The sequence below is a fragment of the Scyliorhinus torazame genome, chromosome 14 (genome assembly GCF_047496885.1).
Source record: "Scyliorhinus torazame isolate Kashiwa2021f chromosome 14, sScyTor2.1, whole genome shotgun sequence".
NCBI classification, from domain to species: Eukaryota; Metazoa; Chordata; class Chondrichthyes; order Carcharhiniformes; family Scyliorhinidae; genus Scyliorhinus; species Scyliorhinus torazame.
Window position 1 is genome coordinate 48,671,400 of NC_092720.1, and position 12,170 is coordinate 48,683,569.

The following is a 12,170-nucleotide window of genomic DNA, read 5'->3' on the forward strand; positions in this document are numbered from 1 at the left end:
GAGCTATGATGCTCGGCCAACTCCATGAGGGTCACCTGGGGGTCGAGAAATGTCGACGCAGAGCTCGAGAGGCAGTCTACTGGCCGGGCATCAGCCAGGACGTTGCCAACACGGTCCTCAACTGCCCCACATGTCAGAAATTTCAGCCAGCTCAACCCAAAGAAACTTTGCAGCAACATGAGATAGTGACCTCCCCATGGTCCAAAGTTGGTGTTGACCTTTTCCACGCTAAGGGGCATGACTATGTCCTCCTGGTCGACTACTTCTCCAATTACCCAGAAGTGGTGAAAGTGTCCGACCTCACATCAAAGGCGGTGATTAAAGCATGCAAAGAAACGTTTGCCAGTCATGGGATACCACTCACGGCGATGAGTGACAACGGTCCCTGTTTTTACAGTCAGGAATGATCTGATTTTGCCCGCCTATACAACTTCCGTCACGTAACTTCCAGCCCCCACTACCTGCAGTCAAACGGGAAGGCCGAAAAAGGGGTCCATATTGTCAAGAGATTACTATGCAAGGCTGCAGACTCAGGCTCCGACTTCAACCTGGCACTGCTGGCATACAGAGCAACCCCGCTGTCCACTGGGTTGTCTCCCGCGCAGATGCTCATGAATCGCACTCTGCGAACCACGGTTCCAGCCATCCATGTTGCAGACCTTGACCACCTCACTGTCATACAAAAGATGCAGCAGCCTCGGGCCCAACAGAAATCAGCATACGACGTTCATGCCACGGATCTCCCCGAGCTGGTTCCAACTGATCATGTTCGTGTGCAGTTGCCTGACGCTGGCTGGTCCGCCACAGCTGTGGTGGTCAAGCAAGTGGCCCCGAGATCGTTCCTCGTCTGCATGGCTGAAGGCTCCTTCCTACGACGCAACAGATGGGCGTTGCGCAGAGTTCCACGCCCGCCACCTCACCATGATGTCCCGCCTCACACAATGCTTCCTCCGGACGTGCCCTACCACGAGGCCACCGATCTACCAGCAATCCTGCCGACCTCTGCGATCACCACATTGGCGGCGGTCCCGCCTATACAGGTGCAGGCGGCCCCTGATCCACCCTTGAGGCGGTCAACCAGAATTCGTCGCCCGCCACAAAGACTAATCTTATAGACTGAACTTTTGCACAATTTTGTTACCTTATCATTCTGACCTCTGTAAGTATCGTTTTTACCGTTTCATCTGCCCTATATCTGCACTAGTGACACCTTCCTGCGTACATAAGTTCATTTTAGCACATTCTGTATATAGTCATGCACATGTACACCTCCACACGCACATGCACCTTAAGATTTATTATCTAGACTCAAACAATAAAGAAAAAGGGGGAGATGTCATAATATACATCTATATATATATAATGGAGTGCAGACAGGCAGTGATTGACACACAGGATGACCAGTAAGCACACAGAACAGAGCAGCCAATCACCAGACAGGACATGACCACTATAAAGTCAGAGGGCACCAGTTTTCCCGCTCTCTCGGGACCCAGCCTTTGAGACAGTCAGAGTTCGTGAGCTGGCCAGTGCAAACACCATGTGGTAGCTAGTAAGTCTGGTTAGGCTAGTATCAGGTCTCCAGTCAAGTCAGCATAGTGTCAACCCACAGTTGAACATGTATAATAGTTTAGATGTTAAATAAAATCGTGTTGCATCTTATTAAGTGTTGGAGGTCTGTCTCTCGCTACACTGCATCAAGTGCAGTCCACATCGACCCAGTCTACCCAACACATCAGAAGGTAGCAAAGGTTAATGATTTCAGTACTGTGAAACTGAATTGCTGCCTTGGTGATGAACATCAGATAGGGATGAATCTTCTATGGTGAACCACTGTCAGATTGCTGCTCCACTCATTATTATTTACTTTCGTCTGTAGCTGCAGATTTCGTGCAGTGACCTGCAAGCCAGTTCTCCTGAGATATGTGGGGAGTGGGAACGATCTGGAGTGGAGCAATTAGTCAAGTGGTCAGAAAGGTAGTCAGGATGGGAAGCAGGAGGACAGTTGGAGGTTGGTGTGGGTAGTCGGGTGTGGAGGTAGATAGTCGGGTTGTCGGGTGGGTAGTCAATGATCCATTGAGGAATTGGGGGCAACTCCCACCCAAAGGCCCCCCTTGCACACCCTTCCACCTCTCCCTCCACCAGTCCATGCTTAGCCTGCGCCACTGGCCTATAACCCCCTGAATACCAGCAAGGCCATCAACCCCACCTAAAGGGCCCCTTACATGAAAAAGAAAGCACCCAAATTAGCACTGGGGTGCACTGGTTACAACTATTACATATCACTCTCAAAAATAAAAGTTGGGAGAGATGAAAAAGTTCCTGCTGATTCACTTTCACCAATTCACACAATTGCAAAATCAGAGTAAGATGGGCTTCATCTGAGCCGTAATGGAACCAGTGCACCTGAATGCTAATTTGGGTGCTTTCTTTTTCATGATCTCGAGGCGTGGCCAGGTTGGGGAAAGGGTGCGGGAGGGGGGTAGGAGGAAATGCGATGTGGCAGGATTGGAAGTTGGTCATGGGCTGAGAAGGGGGTCATCTTGGATGGGCCGGATTCAGGTTGGGATTAAGGGAGGCAGAACTGGTGGGGGATGATGGTGGACGGTCGGTAGAGGGGAATGGAGGCATAAGCTTCCGGTAAGCGGCATGACATGGAACATCTAAGTGCTAAATGGACAGGTCAAGAGGTCTCGGGTTTTGCGCATCTGAGATGTTTGAGAGCGGAGGTGATTTTTCTACAGGAGACACATCTCCAGATGAAGGATCAGGTTAGGTTGAGGAAGCGATGGGTGGGGCAAATATTTCACTCGTGGTTTAATTCAAATTCAAGGGATGGTGGCCATTTTGTTGAACAGGAAGAAGGCGTTTGTGCAGGCCAAGGAAGTGCCGGAACTGAGGGGGAAGTTATGTGATTGTGGGTGGTAAGGCACGATCAATTGGACAAAGATGATAGTTGAATCCAATTGAGGCTTTATTGCTATCAGATGTGTGGCCTCCCACAGCAGCTGGCGAAATGGCTGCTGGCTGGAAGACATGCATATTTATACCCCGCCTCCTGGGCGGAGCCAGCAGGCAGGGACTACCGGTGAACCCTTTAATACAGGTCCTATCGTACATCACCTAATACAGATGCAAAAGTAGTTTACCACATTCACCCCCTGTTAAAAATTGAGTCCGGCGGGGGTGGTGGATAACTATATATAACAATGAGTTAATATTTACAAGGGTTGAGCAAACAGATGTCCTTTGATGTCTGGTGGACCGGTCAGAGGTTTATCCAGTCCGGGGCCTTGATGTTCCTCTGGGAGCGACGCAGTGGTGTCGGCGATGTTGGTGCTGATCTGGTCGATGGTGACACTGGGAGCGTGCCGAAATCTTCTTCTTCGTCGGCCATGGGCAGGGGGGGACGGATGGTCCTGAGGGGGCTGCTGTTGGAGCGATGGGGGAGGGGAGGGTGGCGCTGGGGGCAGAGGCATGTGGGGGTGGAACCTACTGGTGCCAGGTCCCAGAGGGAGACATTATCCTGGCGGCCGTCGGGGAATGCCACATAGGCGTACTGGGGCTTTGCGTGGAGCAAGTGCACCCTCTCCACCAACGGGTTCGCCTTGTCTTGTGGAGTCGGACAAGCTTACGGAGAAGCACGGTTCCTGGAGCTGCGAGCCAAGTCGGGAGCGACACCCCGGATGTGGACTTCCTGGGGAAGGCAAAAAGACGTTCATGGGGTGTATTGTTAGTGGCAGTGCAGAGTAATGAGCGAATGGAGTGGAGTGCATCAGGGAGGACCTCCTGCCAGCGGGAGGCCCGGAGGTTCCTGGACCGTAGGCCAGCTGGACGGCCCTCCATACCGTCCCATTCTCCCTTTCTACCTGTCCGTTTCCCTGGGGGTTATAGCTTGTCGTTCTGCTGGAGACGATACTCCTGCTGAGCAGGAACTGACGCAGCTCATCACTCATGAATGAGGATCCCCTGTCACTATGGATGTAGGCGGGGAAACCGAACAGAGCGAAGATTGTGTTGAGGGCTTTAATGACGGTGGCAGACGTCATGTCGGGGCATGGGATGGTAAAGGGGAATCTGGAGTATTCATCGATCACACTGAGAAAATACGTGTTATGGTCAGTGGAGGGGAGGGGGCCTTTGAAGTCCACGCTGAGGCGTTCAAAGGGGCGGGAGGCCTTCACCAGGCATGCGCAGTCCGGCCGGTAGAAGTGCGGCTTGCACTCCGCACAGATCTGGCAGTCCCTGGTGATTGGCCTTACCTCCTCAACGGAGTAGGGCAGATTTCATGCCTTAATGAAGTGGTACAACCGTGTGACTCCTGGGTGACAAAGGCTGTCGTGCAGGGCCCGGAGTTGGTCTACCTGTGCGCAGGCACATGTACCTCTTGATAGGACGTCTGGGGGCTCGTTGAGTTTGCCGGGGCGATACATAATCTCGTAATTGTAGGTGGAGAGCTTGATCCTCCACCTCAAGATTTTATCGTTCTTGATCTTGCCCCGCTGTGTTGTTGAACATGAAGGATCCCAACCATTGGTCAGTGAGGAGAGTGAATGTCCTGCCAGCCAGGTAATGCCTCCAATGCCGCACAACTTCAACGATAGCTTGGGCCTCCTTTTCGACGGATGAGTGCCGAATTTCTGAGGCATGAAGGGTACGGGAAAAGAATGCCACGGGCCTGCCTGCCTGATTGAGGGTGGCGGCAAGGGCGATGTCTGATGCGTCGCTTTCTACTTGGAAGGGCAGTGTCTCATCTACAGCGTGCATTGTGGCCTTGGCAATATCAGCTCTGATCCGGGCGAAGGCCTGTTGGGCCTCGGCCGTCAGGGGAAACTGGGTGGACTGTATGAGTGGGCGGGCCTTGTCTGCATAGTTTGGGACCCATTGCGCATAGTACGAAAAGAACCCCAGGCAGCGTTTGAGGGCCTTGGGGCAGTGGGGGAGGGGGAGCTCCATGAGGGGGCGCATGCGGTCGGGATTGGGCCCCAGAACTCACTTCTGGACCACAGATGGCTAAACGGTTCGTGCTGAACACTGTTATTGAAAATATGGAAAGATGTGTCATTTGAAACATGGAAGTCTGGCAATATCTGGTCTGAGAGAAACTTGAGAGGATACAGGGAAAGATCCCACAAAGTGTTAACAGCAGCTGCCAGGGAAGGATTGTAAAATGCAGATAGCCTTGGTCAAGCAGGCTTAGCAAACAAGACAAACAGGATTTTGAATGAAGCCAAAAACAATGGCTCACACCTTCATTGAAAGTAACAATCTTAGTAAGGATCTGAAAAAGAATGGATGAGGTTGAGTTGAATTTGGTGATAATTCTAGGTGTGAAATTTTGCTAATACCAGGTAAATTAAAGAAAACTGGAGACTATCAGTCTACGAGAAACATAATTTAAAGCCAAAATCAAAGTCAAATTTATGAGCTGAGGACACAATTGGAAAATAAAACTATAGAAATGACAGGAATTAAAAGTAACACTTCTTGAAGTCACAGCATTTTGAACATCACAAAGGACACAATGTAATCAGATCTATGAGATGAGGTTATGTCAAAATGAATACTTAGTTGGATTAGAATGTTTAGATCAAAGATACTTTTTAGAATCAAAGAGACTCAAGAGTTACTTTATAATAAAGCCATTAAAACTAGATAACTGTTAGAAAAATATATAAACCCGAAGAAAGGGGACAGCCAGCAGAGTCAGCTCTCACAGCTCGGTACATGGGAAAGATAAGACATAGCAACCGACCTCATCAGCGAATACATCTAAAGAAGACCAGATTTTAAAAAGAAGATTGATTGTCAAGTTGGGCCTGAAGGTCCCTTCAACCAACCAGAAGGATCCAGAAGCAAGATCTTTTTACTTTTCTGTAAAGACAGTGATTGCATCTTTTAAAAAGAGAAAAAAAAAAATTATAATAAAATAACTTAAAATGTTTAACCTGAAACAGTGGTTATTAGCCTACTTTACTTACTTAGCAATGCAGGACCCAGGATATCAATGCTACTGAGGGGTAAGTAGGTAAAATTCTTCGGTGAAGGTATGGGTTATACCGGGGGATAACTTGAAAATATAGTTTGACCTGAATAGCACCCACTGAAGCCCGTATCAGAGTCGGGGAGTGAGAATTCTTGTTCACCATTTAGAATATCGACCCTTTTTTTGGTATAGGGGGAATTCTAAGCATAGTGGTGAGTTTTTAACTTCAACACGCACTTCTCCTTGTTGTAAGTGAGGTTTAGGAGAGTAGCGGTGTGGAGCAATTTAGCAAGGTTGGCGTCGTGGTCCCGCTGATCATGGCCGCAGATGGTGACGTTGTCTAGGTATGGAAAGGTGGCCTGCAACCCGTACCGATCGACCATTTGGTCCATCTCCCTTTGGAAGACCGAGACCCCGTTTGTACGCTCCAGGGAAAAAAAGTCCCAGTCTATCCAGCCTCTCCTTATAACTCAAACCATCAATTCCTGGTAGCATCCTAGTAAATCTTTTCTGCACTCTTTCTGGTTTAATAATATCCTTTCTATAATTGGGTGACCAGAACTGTATTCCAAGTGTGGCCTTACTAATGTCTTGTACAACTTCAACAAGACATCCCAACTCCTGAATTCAGTGTTCTGACCAATGAAACCGAGTAGGTTGAATGCCTTCTTCACCACCTTGTCCACCTGTGATTCTACTTTCAAGGAGGTATGAACTTGTACTCCTCTATATATTTTTTCCAAAACTGTCCCCAACACCCTACCATTAACTGAGTAGGTCCTGCCCCGATTCGATCTACCAAATTGCATCACCTCACATTTATCTAAATTAAACTCCATCTGCCATTCATCGGCCCACTGGCCCAGTTGATCAATATCCCGTTGCAATCCTAGATAATCTTCTTCACTGTCCACTATGCCACCAATCTTGCGTGTTATCTGCAAACATACGAACCATGCTTCCTAAATTCTCATTCAAATCAATAATATGAATAACAAATAACAGTGGACCCAGCACTGATCCTTGAGGCGTCCAGTTTGAAAAACAACCATTGACAACCACCCTTTGTCTTCTGTCGTCAAGTTAATTTTGTATCCAATTGGCTACCTCACCCTGGATCCCGCGAGATTTAACCTTGTGGAACAAACTACCATGCTGTACCTTGTCAAAAGCCTTGCTAACGTCCATGTTCATAAGTTCATCAGATACAGGAGCAGAATTAGGCCATTCAGCCCATCGAGTCTGCTCCGCCATTCTATCATGGCTGATATGTTCCTCATCTGCAACCTACAATGTTACAGACCAAGAGCTGGATTGTGAAATCAGCCAGAGCATCTCCTCCCTAGAACATGACCTAGGAGTGGGAGTGGACAATTTAGCCTCCCGAGCCTAACACCCACAATCTGATCATGGCTGATCCCATCCTGGCCTCAACTCCACCATCCTGCCCGTTCTCCATACCCTTCAACTCATTACCAATTAAAAATCTGTCTAACTCCTCCTTAAATTCACTCACTGTCCCTGCATTCACCGCATTCTGGGGTAGCGATTTCCACAGATTCACAACCCTTTGGGAGAAGTAGTTTTTCCTCAAATTGGTTTTAAATTTGCCATCTCTTATTCTAAGATGATGACCTCTCATTCATTTTGGAATGCCCCATAAGAGGAAGCATCAGCTCCACCTCCACTTTATCCATACCTTTTCGCATCTTGTACACCTTAATTAGATCCCCCCTCATTCTTCTAAACACTGGAGAGTATAGGCCTAAACTGTTCAATCTCTCCTCATACGACAACCTCTCATCTCTGGAATCAATCTACTGAACCTCCTCTGAACTACCTCCAATGTCACTATGTCTTTCCTCAAATAAGGGGATCAAAACAGTGCACAATGTTAAGTAATGGGTTAAGAGACATTGCAATTAGTTGTCTCATTTATGTTAAGTATCCATTAATTGACACTGATATGTAAAGGGGCTTCAGGTGGCCTCTGTCAGGTGGTGTGTTGTTAAGAGTTTTGTGCAGAGGCTGTGGAAGTGAAATAAATGGTGTTTGGTGAAAAGGAACAAAAACTTTAGACTCTTCATTTCACAGCAACTAAAACATCTAACAATGGTAGCAGAGGATGGTTGCTGTGCAAATGTGAAGGTTTGAAAGATACAACTTTTCCTGATCAAACCAAGGAGTGAGTGAGAAGGAAATAAAAAAGATACATGGCTGAACCCAGGCTAAAGATGGCTGGATATGACTATCCCCCCTTATTTTCTGAAAGGGAATCGTACGACCAATGGAGAAGTGCAGTAGTTATGTGGACTAAAGTAACTGCTTTGGGAAAGAGAAAACAAGGTATGGCATTGGCTCTTTCTCTACCATATGGCAGTAAAATCCAAAACAAAGTGCTTTCTGATCTGGAATTGGAAGAGTTAGACTCAGAAGAAGGTCTGGAGACTTTATTACATTATATGGATAAGATTTATAAGAAAGGTGACTTGTTAAGTGCGTATGAAGCATGGTCGGATTTTGATAAGTTCCGGAAAATGGAGGATATCTCCATGGAAGACTATATAATGGAATTTGGCAGACTAGATAAAAGGCTGCAGAAACACAATCTGGAATTTCCAGTCTGTGTTGGCCTTGACATTTCTTGACTGTTCTTGAGTGAGCAACATGGATAGGCTCCTGGTTTTGACAGGAGTTCAGTGTACTGATAAGGATAACTTATTCGAACAGATGACAAAAGCTTTACAAAAGTTTCTGGGGAAACATTCGATTCTGATGGCTCTGATGACCCAAATAGGTCAGCCTGCAATAAGGCAGAATATGGAAGATACACTAGTAACAGGATGGCGAAATCGTATGGCTACGAACAGGGCTCAAGACTATAGACGGAGACAGAGACAAGGCAATTATGAAGACAGAAACCCAGTTAGAACCCCAGAAATGAACGGGGCATGATAAATCAATGTTTTCGATGTGACTCTCAGTACCATTATCCTTTCAACTGTCCAACTCGTTATGATAGAGTGTTTGAAGCGACACATGACACGGAAGAGTCAGAAGAGGAAAAAGATAGTGACCAGAAAGAAGGCATTGTCCTATTGAGAAGCAGTTTTACGCCAGTAATGAGGGTGTTGGTTGCAGAATCCTTCAAGTGTGCTGTATTGGACAGTGGCTGCGCATCTACTGTGTGTGTAATTGACTGGTTAAAATGTTACCTGGACTCTTTGAATGCTGAAAATCGTAACAAGGTTAAGGAATTTGAAAGTTCCACAAGTTTCAGGTTTGGGGATGATAATACTCTGAAGTCGCTGAAAAGAGTGGTGATCCCTTGCAATATTGCCGGAGTGAATCATTTCATTAGCATGGATGTTGTATCAAGCTTCTGAGCAGACCGTCGATGAAGAAAGCACACATGAAACTGGATATGGAACAGGATAAGGCAACAGTTTTTGGAAAGGTGGTGGACTTACAATTTACACAGTCGGGACACTATTGTATTCCATTACTGACAAATAATATTTCAAGTAGAGTGGTTAAGGATGTGTTAATGGCAGTTGAAAATGGGACTTTAGCTGATAAAAAGCTTGTGGTATTAAAACTGCATAGGCAATTTGCACATCCGTCTCCTCGGAGGCTGAAAAATGTATTAAAGGATGCATGGGGTAAGGGATGACGACTATACTAAACTGATAGAACAGGTTAGTGACCGCTGTGAAATTTGTAGGAAGTACAGAAGGACACCAGCACGACCGATAGTAACCCTACCTTTGGCCAGGGATTTTAACGACATTGTGGCCATGGACCTTAAGATCTGGGATAAAGCAAATAATATATTTATTTTGGAGTTTGTATATTTAGCAACCAGATTTAGTCAATCAACGATTGTACGAAGTACGAAGTAAAGAAAAGAGAGTAATTCGGATTTCGGCGGCAGCGGTGCGCAGGGGCCTTCTGGGAGGTGAGTAGTGTATTTAAAAGCCTTACCTTTACAGGAGCAGCCCTTTGGATTTCGGCGGCAGCGGTGCGCAGGGGCCTTCTGGGAGATGAGTACTTACTTTAAAAAGCCTTACCTTTACAGGAGCAGCCCTTCGGATTTCGGCGGCAGCGGTGCGCAGGGGCCTTCTGGGAGGTGAGTAGTGTATTTAAAAGCCTTACCTTTACAGGAGCAGCCCTTTGGATTTCGGCGGCAGCGGTGCGCAGGGGCCTTCTGGGAGGTGAGTACTTACTTTAAAAAGCCTTACCTTTACAGGAGCAGCCCTTCGGATTTCGGCGGCAGCGGTGCGCAGGGGCCTTCTGGGAGGTGAGTAGTGTATTTAAAAGCCTTGCCTGGTCCCGTGCCTGTTCTTCTTTTCTGTTTTATTTGTTTTTATATAAGGCGGGAACCGGAAGTTCGACCCGCGGACCTCTGGGAAGTCCCCCCCCCCCCCCCCCCCCCCCCCAACTAATAAATTCTGGTGGAGAGGAAACCCGAGACACTACACGTGTAGTGTCTCCCACCTGCCCTCCTCCTCTAACCTAATAATAAGACCCATTGGTGTAAGGTAAGTGCCATATTATATTATTATATTATTAGCATTGTGCAGGTCAAGGATCGGAGGTGGAGGAGCAGTCTCTGTCAGCGAGAGAACCTGAGAACATCTCAGACACTCAGAAGGTAAGAAGGTAAGTAAGTTATTTTTACTTTTATACCTTTTTTCAAATTGTGTGTGTCGGGGGGAAACTAAAGTGACATCACAGAAAAGCTGTGGCCAGAGTGGCTGGTTGGGATTCTAACCTAAATTTTAAAAAAATTTGAGTATTTGGGAACTAATTAAACATAATAACTTAATTATAATTTAGAGAATATCTAAGCCAGAGATCGGAGAGTATTATAGTTAGCTATCGCATTTCTATTAGAAATCTAGTGCTAGGAAACAGATAGTTGACAGTAACTTTGAAATTTAAAAAAAAAGTATTTAAAAAAAAAAAAAGACAAATTTTAATTAATTGACGCAATGTCAGTTAGAGGGGTGCTGTGCTCTGACTGTGAGATGTGGCAGGTCCGGGAGGCTTCCAGCCTCCCGGATGGCTTCATCTGCAGAAAGTGCACCCAACTGGAGCTCCTCACAGACCGCATGGTTCGGTTTGAGCAGCAATTGGATGCACTTAGGAGCATGCAGGTGGCGGAAAGCGTCATAGATCGCAGTTATGTAAATGTGGTCACACCCAAGGTGCAGGCAGAGAAATGGGTGACCACCAGAAAGGGCAGGCAGTCAGTGCAGGAATCCCCTGTGGTTGTCCCCCTCTCGAACAGATATACCCCTTTGGATACTGTCGGGGGGGATAGCCTATCAGGGGAAAACAGCAGCAGCCAGAGCAGTGGCACCACGGCTGGCTCTGATGTTCAGAAGGGAGGGTCAAAGCGCAGAAGAGTAATAGTAATAGGGGACTCTATAGTCAGGGGCACAGATAGGCGCTTCTGTGGACGTGAAAGAGACTCCAGGATGGTATGTTGCCTCCCTGGTGCCAGGGTTCAGGATGTCTCCAAACGGGTAGAGGGCATCCTGAAGGGGGAGGGCAAACAGGCAGAGGTCGTTGTACACATTGGTACTAACGACATAGGCAGGAAGGGGCATGAGGTCCTGCAGCAGGAGTTCAGGGAGCTAGGCAGAAAGTTAAAAGACAGGACCTCAAGGGTTGTAATCTCGGGATTACTCCCTGTGCCACGTGCCAGTGAGGCTAGAAATAGGAAGATAGAGCAGATAAACACGTGGCTAAACAGCTGGTGTAGGAGGGAGGGTTTCCATTATCTGGACCACTGGGAGCTCTTCCGGGGCAGGTGTGACCTGTATAAGAAGGACGGGTTGCATCTAAACCGGAGAGGCATAAATATCCTGGCCGCGGGGTTTGCTAGTGTCACACGGGAGGGTTTAAACTAGCATGGCAGGGGGGTGGGCACGGGAGCAATAGGTCAGAAGGTGAGAGCATTGAGGGAGAACTAGGGAATAGGGACAGTGTGGCTCTGAGGCAGAGCAGACGGGGAGAAGTTGCTGAACACAGCGGGTCTGGTGGCCTGAAGTGCATATGTTTTAATGCAAGGAGCATTACGGGTAAGGCAGATGAACTTAGAGCTTGGATTACTAGTTGGAACTATGATGTTGTTGCCATTACAGAGACCTGGTTGAGGGAAGGGCAGGATTGGCAG